The 22,356-nt window shown below is 41.5% G+C and overlaps 1 protein-coding gene across 1 annotated transcript in view; it reads right to left on the bottom strand.

Moving 5' to 3' along the window:
* The window catches only part of LOC110836787 (uncharacterized), a 648,071-nt gene extending 625,966 nt beyond the window's left edge, over positions 1–22,105 (bottom strand). The window contains exon 1 of the mRNA XM_087340435.1: positions 21,860–22,105. The gene's annotated coding sequence lies outside the window, so the exon portion shown is untranslated. The remainder of the gene's footprint in view (positions 1–21,859) is intronic.
* Positions 22,106–22,356: the final 251 nt, after the last annotated feature.

The following is a 22,356-nucleotide window of genomic DNA, read 5'->3' as shown; positions in this document are numbered from 1 at the left end:
AGTTTCAACCTATTTATCAGCATTCTGAAATCATTTCTCATCTCCTCAGCCCCCCCCCCCCGTTCTCAAATACCCTCGACCTTCGTTCTTCCTCTAACGTGAAAGACCAGGTTTCACACCCACACACAACAGCAATTAGAACTGAAGTTTTTTATCTTTAAATTTTCATGTCGCAGGTGAGAAGACAAACTATTCTGAACTGCATGTAGCAAGCATCATTTGCTCGTGAATGCAATTCTGGTTTGTCACCGTCGTTTGTAAATATTTGAGTTTCTACAAAGTTTTCAATTGTCTTTGCATAATGATTCTCTTATACGGTCTGGCGACGAGACACGAACAAATACGTATTTTTCTCTGCGTTTGTTTCTAGGCCCCGGGCATTAAATTTAACTCCGCCTCAAACGAATTTCCGTTCCATGAACACTAGAGGAAACTCTCTGCAGATAAAATTTTGGTTACAAATCCTAAATTTATTTTAACCTAAATCATATTTAAATCCAAATGACTCATCAGGTAAAACTGCAAATTTAAAACAATGGCAGATACAATGCATTTATTTCTAGGTTTTCTTTGTGAGTGCTAACCCAGAGAATTTAAAATCTTCATAACGTTCAGACCCGTAAATATATAAATTTACACGTGTTTGAAATTTCCAAAATTTGTTGCATACAAAAGAGTCGTCGTAACTTTTAGATTCTGCATCCCGGAAGTGATTTATATGTCATTACACAGCCAGTCTTCAAATCCCTGCATTTCAGATAACTTGCAACATTTTTCGAAACCGTTCCGCTGACATCAGAATAGAACGGCATTTATTCAGATCAACACGCATTTAATTACAGCCTATCGTGTGACGATGCCTTGGACAAAACGTAGCTTCCCCTAACATTGCACCCCCCCCCCACACCTAAACCTCTCTTTTCGTTTTCCCCAGCCGGAAATTATAACTTCTAGGGGCAGAAGAGACGATGCACAGGAAATCCTATTATAAAACAGCCATGAGGTCTTCAGAACAAGGCTTCAATAAATTACTACACAACTGCGTCTGCAGCTATACCATAATTATTACTAGCAATTTTTGAAACCAAATTAGAAATACGGGCTACTATTTGGATTCGTGCAACAGAATTATCGATGTACCCCTTACGGCATTGATTTTCTTCACAACGGTGAAGCACCTACAATGGAAACATTTAATTACCGACCAGACCTGTTTTATCTCCATGATTTAGTGACGTAGGGAGTCTACCTCTGAAATTCATATAATGAAGGGGAGTTAACAATTATTGTGACTATCGCGTATTTCGCGAGAGTATCGATCTATTCAAAAGGTGTAGGAATCATTTTGAACTCAAAGACTGTGTTCAGGATCGATCCACTCCAAAGCACACTGCACTCAGGGAGTACATGTAACTATTCTGTAATACCATCGTCTTCATGAAGGCTTTCAGTAAAATAATTGCGTAATTTTAATTTTAAAAGAACCGCGTGCGTTTGTATTTGCTTGCTTTCATTTACATTCTGCAGATAGAATTGCACATACCGAAACACAAAGTCGCTGCCGAGTGGTTGATATTCCTGAGGCTCTTCCTGGTTTTCCTCAGTCCCTCCAAGCGATTGCCCACTTGTTCCTTAAAGTATGTAACGACATCTTCCTTGCATATCCCTTCTAATCATTCAATGCGACATAAGTAGTTTGATCTGCTGACATCGTCGTTAAATAAAGTATGAACAAATTAAACACTCGTTATTATAAGTAAAAGGCTGATTGTAGATTATTTTACCTGGATAATGTAGAAACAAAAATGTGCCAATTTATTTTATAATCCGAGATTTTTTCTTGAATATGTAACCATTGCTTTGATTTTCAATTAACACCCATTATTCAATGGATTTAATAGACCTACAAAGTTGCTTTACGAAAATCAAAATTTAGACAAATTTCTTCTCGGTAACGTAAGCGCATCGCAAGATTTCAAAAGTGAATAGGACACATCAACTTCTGGGCTATGCCACGCTGTAAAAGGTTGAGTTCAAAACCAGACGGAAATACAGGAAGAGAGACCACACAACAGTTGGGTGTTATCGAACAGTTTAACTCAGCGTTAATCAGGGCCCATTCGTTCGTATCAGCTGTGACGAACGCTGACTCCAATTTGACTTGACAGGAGAGAAATACAGACAGAGAGGCGGCTGTCAAGTTTCAATAAACACAGCTCACTAACATCTTCAGACACTATTAAGCTAAAACACGTTTCGTATTAATTTCAGCAGGACGAATACGCGGATAATAATCTTATAAAGTGTATTCTCATTGTAATAAACTCGACCTATACACAGAGCCTCATCCCAGTTGTATCATTTTAAAGGCACGGGTAATGGATTCTAACAATTCAGGTTCGGAAATTGAAACGTGGTAATTAATTTTCCGAAAACTTCGTTCAGTATACGATAATGACTCAGGAAATAACAGAGATACACTATTCGCCGAACTTGCTTTCACCCCCCCCCCCCGTGCTCTTCGCTTCATTTCCCTCCTGCAGAGAAAGATAAAACCATAACCCCTCCCCCCCCAATATTCCAGCTGGATTCCAACCTCTGGATTCGTTTAACGTAAGCTGAAGAGAAATGAACGCGAACGTGCAGTTATTTTAAGAAGACGAGGTTCTTAAAACGTAAAACACGTCTCCTTAAAAATAGCTCTTCTACTACGAACATACTGCATTATGTTCTGAACAGCCCGGACCCTGACACGAAAATGCGAGTGTAAGAATTGGTAAAAATCGGTATGAATATTGTAAGCCTACAACTCGTCACTAACAGCAGCAATATGGCAGAAGCCTAATTGCAAGTGTTGATCACATAATTAGCGGCATCCACTGTTATGACATCGGATTTCTGTGTTGCCACAGACAACCGAAAAGAAGTTAACACGCATTGCGATGTTATTTTTAGAAATAAAAATTAACGAAGCGTGGGACACGGAAATGTTTTTAGCGAAATGAAGGCAAAATGTTAATCGTTACAACTGAATCATTCTCCATGCAGGTCGTACGCTTGATTAAGTAATTTTATCCACACTTGTCTCCGTCAAAACTGCAGTGGCTCACAGCACAAGGAAATCATGTTTGTATTTTATCGAATCTGCACTTACGTAACTTTCATTTCTCTGTAAAAATTTACCTACTAAGAACTTCATTCTCACAGACATCGTTATTCCAAAGAAGGAATTTTCATTAGCTATTTCAGCCGTCAGTGCTATTACCAGACCGAAATAATTTATAAACGATCGTATCCTTGAAAATAAGGGACTTCCATCTTAATTTCGCCTTTTATTTAGTGTTCTGTCTGAGGACAGGTCCATATGAACAGGATCCTTCCATCCTTTTCTCGGACTGGGACCTGTTCATATACGTTCTTGGCAGATGATCCAGAAGTGGTTTGCCATTGCCTTCTTCTGTGTGTGAATGGAGTAATTGTTGGGATGCCACGGAGGAAAACTCCGTGTTGCCTAGACCACGGCCTTGCCCAACACAAGTTATAAATTCGAACCCGAGACCCCAGGATTACAAGGCCAGCGTTCTAACCGCTAGACCAAAATCAATTACGGTTTTAAAATAAATTCAGACTTTTACGTTCACCCCCCCCCCCCCCAAAGAAAAAGGAATTTGCGCAGATTTTTTGCAAGAACTGACTTTTGGGAATTATTTTCTACGTAGCACGCCGCAATGAAGTGGCGATGCAAGGAGCAAGGCGTTTTGCATTATTCATTCTGCAAGGATTAATTAAATTTCGACGTAATTAACACACCCAAACATAAATATTTAAACTCGTGGGTAAATGCTTTCGCAGACATTACATGCCACAGCAGGGGCCTCGTACTGAGTAACAAGCTAATTAACTGACACGCCCCCAAAGGCAACTGTAATCTTTAGTACTGGGTTCGATTATTTGAACACTCTTACATTTGTTTGACACTTTAATTAAAAATATTCAATATTTCCTTCTTCTTGCGACGTTATATGTAAAGGAACAAAGATTCAGTCACACATACAGTGTATTTGTTACATTAACAAAGTAGAATTAAATTCTGGGAAACATGTTTCGAAGGTCCAGGATCATCTTCAGGCCCTCGGTGGATACATTTCTTATTCTGAAGCAGAGTTATAATTATCTAAATTTATGTATCATAAAAATTAAAACAAACAAATTTCTAGTATTTAAAATATTTATGTTTTAAACATATGTATGTTTTATTTTGCCTGTATTTTATGCTATTATCTACAGCTACACAGCCAAATGTAAAATTTACAATTATTTTAATCTTCTTGACTATAAGAAACAATATTTTCAATATTACTCCCAACTATTAACTGCAAAAACACAATATTTAATATTTAATTTGTAATTCTTAACTTAATAATAATTTTTGTAAGGCATAATTCTAGACAGTGGCAGGTCACACATAACTCTGCTTCAGAATAAAAAATATATCTACGAGAGTGCCTGAAGATAATCCTGAATTATTGAAACGTGCTGAACAGGATTCAAATCCACAATGTTATTAATAATATTATAAACATATTGGGGGGGTGACGGGATCTTTTATTCACGTTGTTGGCTTTGCAGCAAGAAATTGTGTGTGTGTCTGTCTGTCGCCGTATCAGTTACTAACAGCAGAAATACAAACACTGATTTACAACGTCCGTGAATATCATACCAGCGAACTTTCGAACGCGTTGCCTGTCCCGTTCTATAGACAACATTTACTAGGCTCGCCTTATTTCCATTACTGGTCCAGTGATTACAGAATCTGAAAACTGCCACTGCGCAGGTGTAGCGTCATAAGTCCACACGACGCCATAAATGTAATTAAAAGTGTAAAGATGAGAGGCGATGGAAGGCAAGTTTTGAGATCGGTACAGACACCAGGACGCCTTCAACGTTGACACGGGGATATCATCAGGGATGTCAAAATCATTAGGAGCTAAACTAATCAGGCGGCGTCGAGGCCGGTGTCTGTAACCAGCGCCTACGAAACGTCCAGAGCAGCTAACGTCGGCGTCAAGACGGAAAATAGGACGACTTGAGATTCACGAGCCGCTTTTGACAAAATGCTGCAGTTAATGAGACCTGAACACTAACCTGGCGTATTCGGGTCGAAAGCTGGAACGCGTCCTGGCAGAGCTATTATTCACATCCCCTGTAATTCCATAAGCCCGCAATGAAAGAAAGGATACTTCAGGGAATCTTTCATAGAGGGGTCTGCTCTGCAGGGGAATGATAAGTAATTTCATCATATTTCACTTTCGGTTTGATGCTTCTATTGACTGCTGCTGCATTTCAATGAAACGGCGCTCTGAAATACTTAATTAGTAGCGGATTTTGCTACAATATATAAAGCCCTATTGAAACGAAAGAGAGAGGTAACATGCAAAAGTGGCATACAGGCAGTGTAAGGAAGTCCGCAAATCCGCATCCGGAGGACTTCCTCATGAAACAATTTAGCCCGGTGTACGTAGACTCTTCTCTTGGAAAACGACATTATAGACCAAAAAGTAGATGGAAGAATAATAACCGTTGCGAACTCAATAGGTATGACGTCACGTGGCGGACTTTGAGATGACAGTTAAACGTTAATGAAATGCAGGTTATGTCACCGAATATCTACAGCAGTTAATCGCTCCACAAATATGTGATAAGTATTTTGGGGCATCCTGTCCACATCTTTCTGAATTCAGTTCCGAGAGCCCTGGTTCTTCACGGTGCAGTAATCATTTAAAAGAAAAAAATAATTATGGAACACCTTATCATCCATTTGCAGGTGGGAATTAACTGTAAGATTTAAATGCGATTTTCTTAACCAGTCAACTGAAAGTCGGGAGCTTTCTTCTGGAAAATGTGTGAAAATTCATTAAGGAAAATCTGAAAGATACCACTGCGTAGAGCAAACACCCTAAGCGTTTTTGTTACAAAAAGGCAACACTTCTCTTGCAGAAGAAGCTACACCCTTTGCTGTTCATCGTAAATCATTTACGACTTGAAGATGTCGTTTCTCTGAGTTGTGACGTCATGTGTACTCATACGTAAATGCCAGCGTTTCTGAGAAACAAAGGCCTACTGTCTCCCAGCCCTGAAGATGATGGTTGCAGGTTCCTCCTAAACGTTTTCATCAACCTACAAATTCACACGTCGTCACCTTCACCGCCCTGAGAACCTCAAATCTCAACTTTACGTTTTGTTTACCAAGATTTAAATAAGTTAAATCGAAAGACTGCAAAATGCGAAATAAAATCAATTCTGCTGAGGAAAATTAATGGTCGCTCGTCAACATTACTTGCTCGGAAAACTTTCGGATCGGGCAGAGACCGAATGAGGGGAAACTGCATGAAGAAAAACTTCGTGAATATTATGTCCCTATTAATAATGTTACTGAAGACACGTTAAACTCTTAAAACATGCTGAAAAAGTCTCGGGACGGAGAGACAAGAGGTGTCGAAATAATTTTTGAAAACACACCTCTCATCAAGTCCTCTTTTAAAATTTATTCCTAGACAGGATTATTTGGAGACATTTTGTCTGTTGCACAGAAACTAATGGTTCTTCAACTTGTTCAGGTTTAATCAAATGAACAGGATAGACTAATTGTTACGTTATGGAAAAGGCAAACCTTTATAATTCGTGTTGAGTGAGTCCTTTGGAGAGTAATTGCAATTATATTTGATAATCTCCTGCGGACAGCATACAACGGCCAGTCCACCAGCTTAAGGGTTAGGTTGGGGACTAATAAAACATTTAAACTGAAACAGAGGGTTTAGAATGGCTTTTCCTTGTGAGCCAGGGAATGGATTTATTGCATCCATCAGAGACGGGGGTGGGGGAGGGGAGTTTATCGAGCAGCTGATCGATTCCCCTCCATGGAGTACGCCAGACTTCCGGTTATTTAGATACTTGAAAGTCTGAACGACAAACACGATAAATAATAAATTCCAAACAACACTTTAGGTTAGGTTAGGTTGTTAGGTTAGGTTAGGTTAGGTTAGGATAAGTTAGGTTAGGTTAGGTTAGGTTAGGTTAGGTTAGGTTAGGTTGTGGACACTATCGAGTGCATTACCACACCAGCGAAAAACCTCGTTCACATCAGGAAAGAATTAATTTGAATGCCGAGTAGGAACTGGATCAAAGTTATATGGTTTCACCAGCGCCTACAGGCAAAGCACTTGGTTAACACTTTCAAACGCCTCGAAGGACTTAGGGATCTGCACATCACAATATTAAGGTATTTTTTTCCAAAATTAGTCCTCTTTGACGCCGTCACATAGCAATGGGAATCCTAGGTCTCTCGGCAAAGAAATGCCCATTGCATTATCGTCTCCAAGACAACGATTGACTTCTTCAAACCAACTCTGGTTTGTATCGCGTCTCGTGAAGGTCCTGTCGTCTGCGGGACGGAGCACGTGTTCTCCGGAAGGAAGAAAGAAGAGAGAGAGAGAGAGAGAGAGAGAGAGAGAGAGAGAGAAAGAGAGAGAGACTAAAATACGAAAATGGTAAGAATATGGGGAAAAGAATGAAGGAAAAATGAAACAGAAATAAAGAAGAAGATAAATCAAGTATGAGAGGAAAGAAAAGTAGGGAACAGAAGCAAAGACAAGAAGAATAAGGCAGGAGGACGAAGGAGAGAAGGAGATGATCCCCGTCCAGTCTCCCTGTTCCGGGACCATTTGCTACAAAAGGCAGGGCTGAGTGACATCAAACTGCAGACAATTCTCGGCACAAAAGGGAGAAACGAGATGAAAACTAAGGAGTCTTAATTAAAACGTTCGCGAAAACAAAAGAACTTATTTTACGACCTGCACAGCGAACTAAATCAAAGCTCCTTTATGAGTGGAAGCTAATTACATGGTAAAAAGAATGCTGTATGAATCGGACGTAAATAAATTTCGTTTTTAATGACAGACAGCAAATTAGTCTTGCAATATTTTGCACAGTTGTTGAGCAGAGACGACTCCATTGTACAGCTCAGACAAAATTCGGGGCCCCGCAAACTTCAAAAACTATGCGTCGATTCTTCTTGTTACGACGTCAAAATCATTAAAAGCAATGAGCTACGCCTCCGGCCATCTTTATCTTCAGAATACAATCCCGCACAGCCGATGAGCCTCCCGGAGCTCACGTATTTTCCAGGTCGGTTCTCTGTCGCACAAAATTCCTCCCTGGTACTCATTTTCATTTCTTACAATACAAATTGTTAACCGGTTAATTAAAATTAAGTTAGATTTCATATCACTGAATATGTACTGTAACATACAAATATTGAGTTTCTTCTAAAAAAATAAAACGTTCAACTCATTTCATTCAACAAATTCAGACGACGTATATTTCTAATTCGAATACAAATTACGTACGCGTAATCACATCCGACATCCCTTTCACTACTTTTTCAATTGAAATTAAATTACGAATATTATTAGCTGTTTATGTATGAAGCTATGAATAATCTTCAACATTAACAAAATACAATGACGGTCATTGTTCCAAAGCTGTTTCAATGATTATGGAAAATATCAAAGACGTAAATTCTAAGTAAGTCCGCGTTTTCTGTCTTCTGAACATTCTCATACTAGAAGGCATTTCTAAAGAAAATTGGTTTATATGTTAACCTAACCTCACACAAACGAAAATTAAAATCGCTTGACAATTTTCAGTGTAAACTCAAAAAAAAATTGTTATTTAAATCCGTTTTGGTATTTCGTAGATGAGACGTGTGGAGTAGAGACAAGCAGACGAATGCAAGAAAGGGATATCACAGCAGCCAAAACAAATGAACAGCAGCAGCTCTCTCAGATAACGAGCTTTGTTGCACAGCTGTTCACACCACACGAATCAACAATTATAATTCCTTGTATTTCGGCACAAATGATTAGGGTGTTAAAGTAAAGGACGACATGATGGGCAGGGGACTGTAGCACGCAAGGTGAAAACGATTGTGCGATAAAAAATTATAAAAACGTGAAAGGGTGAGACCCACTGGACTCGTCTGTATCTGGGTGAGGACAGGCAGCGCGCTCTTGTGAACACGATCATGAACATCCAGAGCGCGGCTGCAGGCGACGAGTGTCCGCAGTTAACGCTATCTTCTCAGAAACTTTGTTTATATTTATCATTTCAGGAAAATAATATTCAGACGGTAACCACAGACTTGGCCATATTTAACGCCATTTGTGTGCAATGCGCATTTTTTTTAAAGTATGCGAACTACGGTTCCATTTCAGTTTAATGTAGCCTACAGGTCCTACTTCACCGCCACGACACAAAATTAAATTATCTCCCCAACTTTTAGAGCAGACCTAAATATCAGATTCAATCGAAATCCGATGGGTAATGCCAGATATTAAACACGCGGGTGGGAAAAACAGTCTCCACTGTGCGTTAACGTTAGAATACCAGCTTAAGTGCGCACGGTTTGCGTGAATAACGCATACAATTATTTCCAAACGAGAGAGAGAAATTGAAAAGCTTCGAACTACGCATCACCGCCAATCCGTCATTCACAATGGGCTTATTATTTATTCTAGTTGAAGCAATATCTCGTTAACCACGCAGCTTACATATAAAAACAGCTGAAACGGAGATCAATTACTGTGGTTTCTCGATACGAAATTCTCTCAAGTCTTATTTTCTATATTTTTTCTCCAATTAAAATTGTCGAAACTCCTTTTAAATCAATTTAATATTTTATTTATAAAAAAACATAAAAAAAGATTACAATTATTCACAATGGAACAAACGTAAACTCTGTTTTTTATGAAAAAGACACGAATAAATTATTCCGGACAAATATAGATGTATTCTCCTCTTAATTTGAGCAAATCACTCGCGCTAATTTCCATTCCTGTGTCCAGGGACTGGTGTTATTTCAACTCCGTGATAGAATTTATTCATGCAGTAAGCCTTTGCGTGGAAATCCCCTTCTCGTGTCATTCATATTTCAGTGTTCAAAATTTTATGAACACAATCCAGCAGGGATTCCCCCCACAGATCTCGTAGGATTCGTGCTTTTAAATTTTTCTTTTTCCAGAAATTAATTTGAAACATTTGGTTTACTTTTCCCTTGTTTTTTGCGTTCCCAGACAGCGGAAGAAAAGAATTCCGGTGTCAGGGCGAATCCTACGGGACACGGGTCCCTCACTCACTCCTTCTCTCTCTCTCTCTCTCAGTCGCCGACGTCAGTCACACTGCATTTCCTCACGACGCCGCGCGCCATCTGACAAGCCGTCCACTTTGCACCAGTCTCCTTCCGGGTACGCCATTTGCACTTTGGTAGTGGCGATATTAAACTCATCACACAAATTAACTTCCGTACCTCATACAATATACGCCATTTTAAACAATTTTGCAGATGTACAGTTCTCACGATGATTTACTGCATCACTTACGTCATGCCTTACGTTGCGATTATGTGTTATGTGATATTCCAACTGGTTACAATTTCTAAACGGGCAAATGTTATGTTCGTGACTATTAAGTCATAAAACGTGGGCCAATTTCTGTCCGGGTCAGCCACACGCACTTCTTGCCAGTCGCGTGTTACGCACGAGTTCAGTTGCAACTATTCTTATGCCATCTGTCAAAGGCCTCGTTCCATCTCCTTAAAGTATTCTGACGTGGATTCCATTATTCCTATTTCAAACGTCTTCTCTCGACGTATCGCCACAATAAAAATACAATCGACAATTAAAGGAGCACGTGCAAATCGGTGTCCTTCAACCGGTGACCAGTCTCGGCCGCTCTGTACCCCCGGGAAAGGAACCCGGTACCCATTGGATAGAGGGCTGGGTGGGCCCCAGAGCCGGTCTGCACGCAGAGGCTAGAGGAAAAATCCTCTGCCCCAGTAAACAATCGCTTTACCGACTGAGTTATCCCGGCTCCTGGTTTATTGCAATAGCTGTTGGATGAAACAGACCTGCGGGGGATGGAATGACAGGAAATCGTACAATGGAGCTCCAAAATTTGGTTCCATCAACAAATATTACTGTCATAATCAGATCAATCAAAAAGGATAAGATGAGCAGAACACGTAGCACGCACGAGGTAGGAATAAACACGACAGAATTTCAGTTGGAAAGCCTGGAGAGAAGACTCCATTCGAGAGACTTTGGCGCAGAAGGGAAGATAATATTAAAGTGTATTTAAAGGAAATAAGACGCGACTGCCATAAAAGCAGCCTTGACTACAACTACCCGAAAGTCCTGTCTGCCGTTCAAGAAGAACTCTGTTCGAGCGTCATTTCAGATTCATAGCGACAACTGATGAATTTTATATGCAGTTTCCAAAAAGTACAAAAACATTTTTTTTATATGTATCCATATAAATATATTTAACGAGATAACAAGACAAAACGAAAGTCTGTTAAACAGACCTGTGCTATTTCCGCATTTGGTAAAAGAGTTCCAACATTTTACGTTATCATTTAAGGGCTAATTAGTAGGTTCATGTGAAGGCTCGCGCTGTAAGTTGTGCCCCCACGCGGCAGGAATATGAAGTAGCGGAGAGACAAAAATTCCACAACAAAGGGAAACGAATTAAACACGACCCGTATTTACCAGAAAGATACAAATTCATCAGTTAGGTTGTTAATAAAATACGTGCGTCGACTACGAAGTTTAAGTTGAGCTGCAAGGCGACGACTCCGTCGCCCGGCTTACAGGACGCCGCAACGAGACGTCTTTCGTAAGACGTACACACGCCTCCAAACACCGCAGTCTTCATTTGGTACAGAATTTCCAGTAATTTATGCCATGAACGGTAATCCGACGGATTTTTGACATCCGGAAATCGATATGAATTACGAAAAATGGAAGTTCGTGTATGTTTACGATTTAAGCAACTAACTAACTAACTAACTAGATGGCTTACCGAACCCGAAGGTTCATCACCGAATTATCCAAAGCCCTCCACCGGACCCTGTCCTGGGCCAACAAAATCCAGTCTCCTTCAACTCCTATCTCCCACAGATCCCGCCTGAGATTATCCTCCCATCTACGTCTAGGTCTCCCCAGCGGTCTCTTTCCTTCAGGTTTCCCAACCAGTACCCGGTGCACACCTCTTGTCCCATCCATGCGCGCTACATGCCCAGCCCATCTCATTCTTCTCGACTTAATCACCCTCACAATACTGGGGGAGGAGTACAGATTTTTAAGCTCGTCATTGTGCAGTTTTCTCCACGCCCCATCGTCTTCCCTCTTAGGCCCAAATATCCTCCTCAACACCCGATTCTCAAACACCTGCAATCTGTGTTCCTCCCTCTGAGTGAGAGACCATGTTTCGCACCCATACAAAGCACAAAGTAAATGACATGCTTTAACGTAAGCCTACTTTCTAAATAAGACGTTTCACGCTCTGTAAGAAGGAGATAACCCAAGATCCTCTAACAGCAAAGCATGAAAGCAACTTGGTCATTTAAATGCAGCGTTCTCAACACCTGTTACGACGTAAAGCTATCTCCGGGCGTACGTCCCATTGGAAGCAAGCTGACACTGAAAATGTTCGACATGATCTTTTTGAGAAATGCATTACACAGGAGGCAGGCGTTTGGTCCAACGCACCCCGTGAAAAATTGTAATACGAAGTCTGACTCTAGAGCTACAAGGCTTCAGAGCAAACAAACAAACGTCCAGTTCTCCTTGTCTGGTACTTTACTTTGTCTTTCTCTTAAAAGGGAAATTCGTACATTTTTTTCTGTCGTTCTTATTATTCATTTCTCTTTTTTCATACCCTGAATCAACTACATACCATTATTATGAAGAGACTGTGGCCTATTCAAGACAATCCACGAATGTTTTAAGGGACTGAGGAAAAAGACAAAAATCCCAGCAAACACAACGCTTTTCTAACAGGGTACAATTCCAACGCCAGCCACACGCGTCACCACTGAGCTAAACGGACGTAATCGTTACTTAAGGACGTCAGTTAGCATTAAAACAAATAGGCGAATGAGAAGTTACATCAGAGAGTCTTCAGGACGTGACGAGTTTCCGCTCAACAAACAGCAGTTAATAAGCAAGGAATATGCGCGCTGCATCTCCCAATCCATCCTGCAGGAACAGGGGACTCACATGACGGCCAATGTTCTGACTTTAAGCAACACGACGCTAATTATTTTCAGCTCTGATTAATTCTGCTGGTGACGGGCGTTCAGGAAAACTCACATTCCCACCGCCCACCCTCGTTCCTACAAACAACGTTCTGCAATTGTAGTACATTACATGGGTCTACTTAAAAACAAGTCTGAGCTAGATTACGATGTTTATTTCAGTTTTGGCGCCGAGTAGACTAATCGATGGACGCCAGCATTTGTGGCAAACGTACTGTCTCCAACTTCAGCCCTGAAGGCGGAGATGGTATGCCTCCCCGAAACTTTGTATATACCAACGAGTGCACATGGCGGTAAACCCTATAACATCATCATCATAATCCTCAAAAATAACATCTCTGATCTCAAAAGTTTCAGCTTTACCTCACCTCATACTAGACATCATCTAGAAGTGGTCGTAGACGACTTCCTCGTTTAAATGTTCACAACCTCTGACTCAGCGTCGTTAAATAACCCACGATTAAGTGCAGAACTACGAAGAACTGTGATCCTCCTCCTATGACTGGTGACCCGTGACAGAATTGTGGCCTAGGCATTGTCAAGTCCCGTATTTATTCCAGGACGAAGTCAGGGGAATCCGAAATTCCTTGTTTCCAAATCCATTTGAACTTGGCACTTCTACGAAAACACTAAATTTGTCCGAGAATCTCGCAGTTTACATTTGCATTCGTACGTTTTCATAGCAAGTGCCACCGTATCATATTCTCGTGGAGATGAAGTGGATTCAGGTAACACAGCATTCGCAAATTTGTATAAAACTTAACAGTAACAAGAAAGTATATATCTTGCAAAAACAAGTTGTGAAAATGTGGATTCCCTAAAAGGAGATAATTCATTGGTCAGCTGTTCAATTAAACCCCTGGGCCCTGCATGTGATTATTTATTACAATAAACATTTTCGGATTGCAAATTCCACAGAAGAAATTACTTTTAAGAATATCTTAAGTAGTCTCAAATGAAATAACTCATTGGACCGGCTGTAAACTGCACACTGCCAAACTGGCCCACAGTGGTTCATTTCGTGTGAAGACACCAGTACAAAGAAGAGATGCATTTGTACACTTCGTATCTTGACCTCTGCCTTGCATACATAACTTGTCTTTTCCATCGTCCATTTAAAATGTGACAGTAACATTCTTGTAGAGGGGGTAGGGGAAGGTTTCCTCCCTCCTTTATATGCATCTTTAGGGACCCTTCCATCGCATGAGGAGAACCAACCAATCGCAGAGTGAAAAACAACCCGGTATCTGCGCAAATTTATCGCCTTCTGGTATACTTTTGTTATTGATGTTACCATGGGGACTCCTTGAGTCATAGCTGATGGATACAACCTCTGCACTGCTATCTAGACTCCTAATTGCGCTAAGGATGCTGTGAAACCCTGCCCCCTCCCCCAGCTCCTGCACCGCCAGCATCCGCTACTCTCCTCCAGGTGTACAGTTCGCGTATAGAGAAGCCGGGGCACAGATGATGGAGATTCAGACGTATGGGGGCGTGAACGAAACTGAACACGGTTATTCAGTTGTAATGGATGTGGCCTTATACAGAGTGTTTAAAAATTAACCGATCACTAATATTTATTTAATCAGAGCTAGTATCTGTGGTGTTACGTCACAATTCAGGAGAAGACATAGTTTTCGACGAAACTGATTAAAAAGCATTGTGATTTAGTTCCATGATTAGTTTTCAATCCATTCTGTTATGGACGTAGATGTGCCACTCGGTCATCTCATTATTAAAACAAAAATTTCTAACGTCACCCACTTCTCCTTAACACCACAGATTTTGGAAGTGCAGCCATTCTACAAGGACAAGTACGAAGTTTTGAAATTTCTGGCGGTCGTGCAAAGGCTTTGCCGAAGAAATCCTGACCTCGGAAACGGCTTCGTATAAGCGGAACTCTGCAACAGCCGCCAAAAACCCAGCGCTAACCGATTTATTAAAAAAGCTTGTTTGCCTGGCAGGCAACAAAGCAGTGCCTATTGTCCTTGTCTACCTTAACTGTTCGAAAATCACTCAGTACGAGAAGTATCGGAAACAATTTACGAAAACTAACTGCCTGCTATTACTTTATCTTTGGAGATACAAGAGAAAAAATTGCTTAGTTACACAGACGACATATTTCTACAGTTCACATCAGTCATAAAAGAGTGAGCACATTAGCAACTGCATCTGAAGCTTTATCACTAACTAACACCAAGCAAAACGCGTATGTCGCAGTAATGGCGGCCATCAAGTGACCGGCCGTTGCTCCCAGTTTAAGCGTCAGAAACTTCATCTAAGACCGCTGCACACCTGTATTACACCTGTCGCGTGCGAGATCACCGGGCGTCTCCCAACCCATCGCCTGTCCTCAGAAGTATTTCTTTAATGGTTCGCTTCAAGTCAGGAACTTTTTCTCTGTATGTCCGCCATTTTAGGGAAATAATATGTATGTTATTAGACCTAGTATCAGCCTAACCATTACAAGTATCTCGTACATAAATCAGTGTTTTGTGACGCGTATGTGTTTGTTCCAGAGAAGTGTCGGTCTTTCAGAATAAAATACGTCATTTTAGCAAACGCCCTTAAATGTAGCTACAGACAGAAGACTCAGCTTTAGATTAGGTTTATCGCGATCGTAGTTTGGGCTCAATAATAAATTACACTCTCGAATAAATGCTGTAATACTGAAGAAATCGAAGGCAATACTTTTAGGTAAAAGGGAGGTGATATTTACCAACGTCTAACGATAGATGTCGCTCAGTTTGGAGCAAAGTCATTATTAAATCCCCCCCCCAAAAAAAAACGTACACAAAGCTAACATTTCGACTTTCATGCATATCAGAAACATTTTATAAATCGGCAATACGAGTACATGTGGCTACAACGAACCTGTCCGCAAATCTTACGTGTAAATTAGACACGGTCTGGTGGTAGCTGTTTAACAGCGATAAATACGTACGTGTGCGTCTGGTTACGTACAGAGGGGGAGGGGGGGGTAAATATCGTAATACGGATATATTACGCACGTTAACAAGCGACAAATGGGCTACTAATACCAATTATAGGATTCATGCTGCTCAGAACTGGAATAATTATTAATAGTTAATTAAACGCCACTGTGAAGTGACTGAACACAGCGCACGATTCAGACCCAGAAGAACATCCAATGAAATCTCTAAATTTAAAGCTATGAAAAGAACCTGCTGATGCAAACAGAGAAGAGTGATGTGAGACTTTAACTTAAACGCCAAATTTCATTATTTGTTAAGTCTACCGCTCTCTTAGTGTTTGTGGTGTAAGTGAAGGGGCTTAGAGTGGACTATAAATTTCTGTGTGGAAAAAGACCAAACAAGAAACGACTGTGGCGAACCGAGTACGATGAAGACCAAATATGAAAAAGATTCCCAATCCGTCCTTCGCATCAGCCAAACACGCTCGCTTATCTGCTCACAGCCCTTCAGCTCCCACGACGCTACAGAATCAAACAAGCGAGAGATTCGCGTCTCTCACAAGACAACAAAGAATTTATAACGTCAATCAAATCCTTGTCCCACTGACGATGTCCACAGTTCAGCAGCGAGTTACTTCCAAGGAAGGAAAATATCCACTTGCTTCTTAATGACACGGCCTGAAACTGAGCACAACAGATGACGCAGGTCGGTCAGTGAAGTGCCCCATTTCGAAGTGGAGTGGTTAATGGACCAACAGCCAGGTCAACTAAGTACAGTCAGTTCCCGCGACATGCGATCGGCGCTGTCAGTTGATAACGATTCGAAGCCGCTGTGAGGAGAGTAAAGAGGACTGCACCTCTTAAAATTCCTCTTTGAAGGGGGGGAAAGTCGCTAAAATTCCTAATTCATTGATGCTCTGAGCGAACAAAAACATTACGGGCATAAATATTCACACTAGGACTAATACAACTGATTTACTATAGAATTATATCATATAACTCCAAGAAAGGTGATCCGAAACGTCGGCGATAGTGCCCTGTTCAACTGAACTAACACCGCCCCTCACATCGCCCAAGGCGAAACAAGAAATAAGCATAAAGTTAGTCTTATTTCAGTCCAAGTTCTGGAATCTAAAGACGTGATATGACATTTTGGTCAACGTTACCAAGCAACGAATGGCTCTGTGCTCTGTACAACAACGCAGGCCACGGATTAATCAGACCGGAGGCAATTTAAACCCTGTAAGTTCTGCAACCGAATGCGTTTCACCCGCCTCTGAGGTTAATTCCTATTCCGAAAGTCCCGAGTTTGACGCTCGGGGCGGAGACTGAGGTTTGTTGCGATTTCCTTCCTCAGTGCCCGTAGCAGATTCTGGGGCCACTTCGTCAGTAAGGTCATCCTGCCAGCCACTGGAATAAAACCTAGAAACATTCATTCAACTACGCACGACAAACAGAATCTAAATTCGGGATAGACGTTAGCCCGGCCGTGATTCGAACCGACACGCTCAGAATGAAAGTCTAGAGCTGTATCGCTAAGCTAACCTGCTCGATGTAAGTTTGTAATACGGATAAACGTATTTTTAACAACTTCATTCAAAAACCACGTGATGAATTTCTAGAGCCGTGTGAATTCGTGGGTAAAATTAGAGCAATTAAAATTAATCGGAATATCTGCCAATTACAGTACCCACAAAATGTACAATTTCAGCCATCGCCAGATGGATAATTAACGCACTCAGCACAATGCCTGTTAGCTGTACCTGCGCCCTGTTTCTCTGGCCTTCCCAAGACCAGCATTCTGTAGTCACTTGAAGCACAAATTCCGATTCCGTAATTAAATTGTATCACAATAACAGCGCTGATGAGTCACGTCTTGTTAGATTGAGTTCTTCTTGTACGCGAGAGACAGGCGCAGAGGCCCCAATGAGGAATTCCTGAGTCATCTAGGAGTTCTGATCAACTCAGTTCTCCTACGCAGTAACATCCACATAATCGAAGTAACTTACAGATCTCAGATCCGGGTAAGAAAACTGGAAGCAATGTTCAGGCGCACACTTAATGTGATTCCTATGCGCTACTTAGGCAAATGAAGACTCAACATTTTAGACTGTAATTAATTTAAATAACGCGAATCTTTACTGTGCATTCTAAAGTAACACATCACAACAAGAGCCTAATAAATGCACGTAATCGTAACAAGTAGTATTAACAGACGATTAATAAATTCAATTAATGAAACAGGAATATTTGTAGAGGCTACACAGCCGACATCATTTTTGCCTTACAGCGGACGTTTCAGAAACAAACTGTCAACTCTTTTAACCCCGAAGCTCATCTAAGTAACCAGTCCGTACCGCGAAGAAAACACAGATCGGCTCTATGTCAACGATTAGTTGGTTAAGGCTGTTTTACGAAATAATCTCTAAATAAACTTACTAGTCATTAAAGCATGTGGTATATATAGTTACCACTGGGCTTTAAAAGATTTAAGCACCACGCAAGAAGACGGAGGTTAGGTTAGCTTTACGTTCCGGTCGCCTTATCCCATGCAAATAGCCGCCCTTATAAGAGGGTTTGTGGTATGGTCCCGGGGCCAACCTGGACTCGAGAAAGGCCAATTAGACTGAGCTAGCCTGCTCACGCAACTAAAATTTGTTTGGCCACCGATCGCCCACGGAATCCGATCACGTAAGAAACCAAAATAAGACGTGATGTTACTCAAAGAAGCGGCCGTGTGTCCAGCTAGCGGCCTTGCTTCGTATTCGGGAGGTCCAGGGTTCATATCTCGGCCCGGAAACCGGCTATCCTGATCTACATTTTTCATGGTTTTCCTCAGTCCTTTCAGGCAAATGTCGATATATCAGTTCCTTAAATTATGGCACGATCTAATCAATCGATCGGCCTACATTAGTTGCTACACAGTCTGACGATCTTTTCTACACAAACACGAATTAACGACTGAGCGACTGTCAGCTTCATGACTACCGTAATGTGGCAACACCAGTTGTGTCTCAGCATTATCCTGAGTAAAGGAACAACGCGAAATTAACAGTACTGTCGTGTTACTCACCTGTCACAGTCTCAAGTACGTCTGTTCTCGAAGAGGGCGAACTCCTTCGTTCACTGTTACCACAAAAAGCTCACACGCTCCATACGACGCAGCTATAAAATATTCCACGCCCGTTGCCCCCCCCCTCCCCTCCCCCCAACCCGCGGCGCCCACAAAGCAAAAGTTAACCGGAGCATAAAATTAGAAAAAAGCTGAATCCAGAACAATCCACCGCACAGCAAACTGCATTATTCAATGCGGTGTGGGAGGGACGTGCGTCCTCTGCCTTAGCCCGTCATTAGGAGATTTAAGGGGGCACCTGGAAGGGGGGGAGGGGGGTAAAAGAACAAGACGAGTGCTTAATGTCCGGCGTAACATCGAGGATCAGTGTCGCCTTTACTGCCCCTACGAATAATAATAAAAAGTCTAAAATGTGTGCGAGGACGTGGCTAGAAAATTGTGAAACGATCTCTGAAACACAAACGGCGAGACGTAAGATTCCAAGGTCAAAAACAATTCTCACGTTCGTCTCTGAAAGTGAGAGACGGAGTTTCCCAAAAATAAAAGGGCTCGCGCATGAGCGCGCGTACGTACAAACACACAGTTACGCACGTAATCCCTCCAGCGTCCCTACCCTGAGCCAGCTCAATCCAATACCCATCTCTAAAATTCTGCATTAATTTCTCATCGCTCTCGTCTGTGCTACACGCCCTCAAACGTTCTTCGATTTGCAATTTTTCCCGCAGTTTCCTTTATAAATAAAACTCAGTTTGATTTTTCTGGCTGTTAATAAGTTATTTAAAATGCAGCATATTCAGGTGAAGCCGCGTGCTTTAAGAACGGCTGCCACGTGCGGGTGGATAACTGAAGCAGAGATTTCCGAAGCAGACGTTTCGTATCGAAGTTACACGCGCCGGGAGCAAAATAAGTCTCAGAACCACTGATGTACGACACCCAGTCTCAAGGACCCTACCCGAGGCCACACGAGTCCCACACACGTCCTCTGACCTTATTTTAATAACCATTTCAAGATTGTAAGTTCTGAGGTTCTCGCTGTACGTTTTAACAAGGCACTCCCATAGGAGGACTGCGGAAAACCACGAAATGTCCTCCTCAGTGGCCCTTGGAATTTTAAAGACGCTGTTTTAACTACACGCGTTCGCCTATGCAGCGTGGGATCTAGGAGGCTCCGATGGGCTTAACATGTAGCATGCATGGGGGGTGTATATTAGATTTTGGTATGGAATCCTTCTGGAAGACGACCACTGGTCAGACGAAGGAGATGGGAGGATAACATCAAGATGGATCTTAGGGAGGTGGGCCTTGGGGTTGTTGGTTTAGGACCTGCGGGAGTTACTTTAATCAATAAAGGCTGAAAAGTGTTTATTTTAGAAATAATTTAGAATTTAATCTTTGAGATGGAAATTTTGTGCGATTAACAGCGCTGACGGAGCGTGGGAGTGACCAGAAAACCCTTGAAAGAAGCCAGCAAACACCACGCAGGTGTCTCTAAGGCGAGAAATGGTTGGGGTTAGGGTAATGTGACACTACCCGCTGTGGCGCGACCAGCTGTGTGGGTCTAATGATGATAAACCCGAGCGCAATTACGAACCACAAGCACGACAACAAATAGACTGCACGCGGTGCACGCTGGGACGACCACTCACCTCACTCCGCGACTCTCAACAATTTAATAACGCAATTATAATTAAGTACGGTCAAAACAGAGACGAACAAATAGGTGAATAGAGAGAATTACACGACGACGGATTTTACAGTTTGTAATCGTCGTCTAGAAACGCGTATAAGTTTCTTTGTTTCAACCAGGGATGTCGTGATGGCGGAATGCGTCTGGTAGCGTGCCCCCTGGCTCAGCCTCCCTTGTCAGGTTGTGGATAAAAGCACCCACGCCCGTTTCGGGACCAATAACTAATCGTCTTAAAGACAGTGCTAATTGTCATCACGAAGCTTTACGACCGTATCAATTAAAGATGAGATAAACACGCGATTAAAAACTCTTCGTATTTTATTTCTGGAACAACCAAGGCCTACGCAAAACACAACGCTGCATTTCCCAAACTGGGCAGCTCGCGCAGAGAGAGAGAGAGATGCTAGAAAGACTTGCACAAACACCTCATAAATATGGGGCACATTTTAGTTCTCACCATCAGGACGAAATTATTTAGACAGAATAATATAGAAGTTGCATAATAAACAACCACATAACTCACGCATATTTAGGCAGTAACGCACCTCCTATTCCATGGCAACTTATAAGCACTGGCACGAACACTCAAGGAAAAGAGAAACGTCTGAAACAACTCCACATATGGCACGACAAAGAAATTCCATACCAAACAAGCGAAGACGTCCATCATGGATGATCATATGGGATCGAAACATGTTGCCCTAACAAATTTTTAAATTTTAATAAAGTAAATATTATGTGTGACGTAATCTTCTTCCTTTAGTACATTTTACGGAGAAAGACATTTTGTAGTGCAGTCTGAGTCATATCTAATATGTTCCGTTTATGTACTGGTAGCCTCGATGTGACAAACACCAAAACCGAACGTATTATTTTCTTGTTGAACGCGTCTGAAATCAACGACAGGCATGTACGAATACAGTTTGATCATAGGCTACATCTCTTTTGATCGTTATGGACACATCAACTCCAGTAGTTTTAGGTTTACATGCATGCAAACGAAGTACTCACTTTGGCTATTCTGTTGGTTTCAGGTTAAAGAGCTCTTCGACACGATATTACTTGACTGGTAACTTTGTTGACAACTTCTAGCTTCCTATTTTGAAGAGAATAAATCGTCCAGAAGTTTACACCAATTCACATTCCACGATACACACGAACTCCACAGCCTCACGTACAAATGTTACCACCATTACGGGAACGGAAACACTACCTTGAAACAAACGACTGTTCGCTCATTCACAGCCTACTATATGCAACTGTACAATATTCACAGGTGTCACTGCTCAACAAGAGTAACCTGAAATATAGAAATTCCGCAACCTTCGTTAAGTCCGATAGCAATACTTTTTCTCTCTTCATATATTAAGACGTTAGGTTTACACTTTCGCTGGTGATTCCTCTTGCTTATAACTTGAATAAACTTTATAAAGTTGCATATATATTATAGTGATATAGAGATTAGGTCCACGTTTATGTACTGCACTTAACCAGACTAATTCGTCAAA

The sequence above is a fragment of the Zootermopsis nevadensis genome, unplaced genomic scaffold (assembly GCF_977971745.1).
Source record: "Zootermopsis nevadensis isolate Lab colony 2312 unplaced genomic scaffold, Znev_1.0 Znev_ptg000061l, whole genome shotgun sequence".
Classification (NCBI taxonomy): domain Eukaryota; kingdom Metazoa; phylum Arthropoda; class Insecta; order Blattodea; family Termopsidae; genus Zootermopsis; species Zootermopsis nevadensis.
Note: the sequence above shows the minus strand (reverse complement) of the source record. Positions and strands in the feature narration are given on the sequence as shown.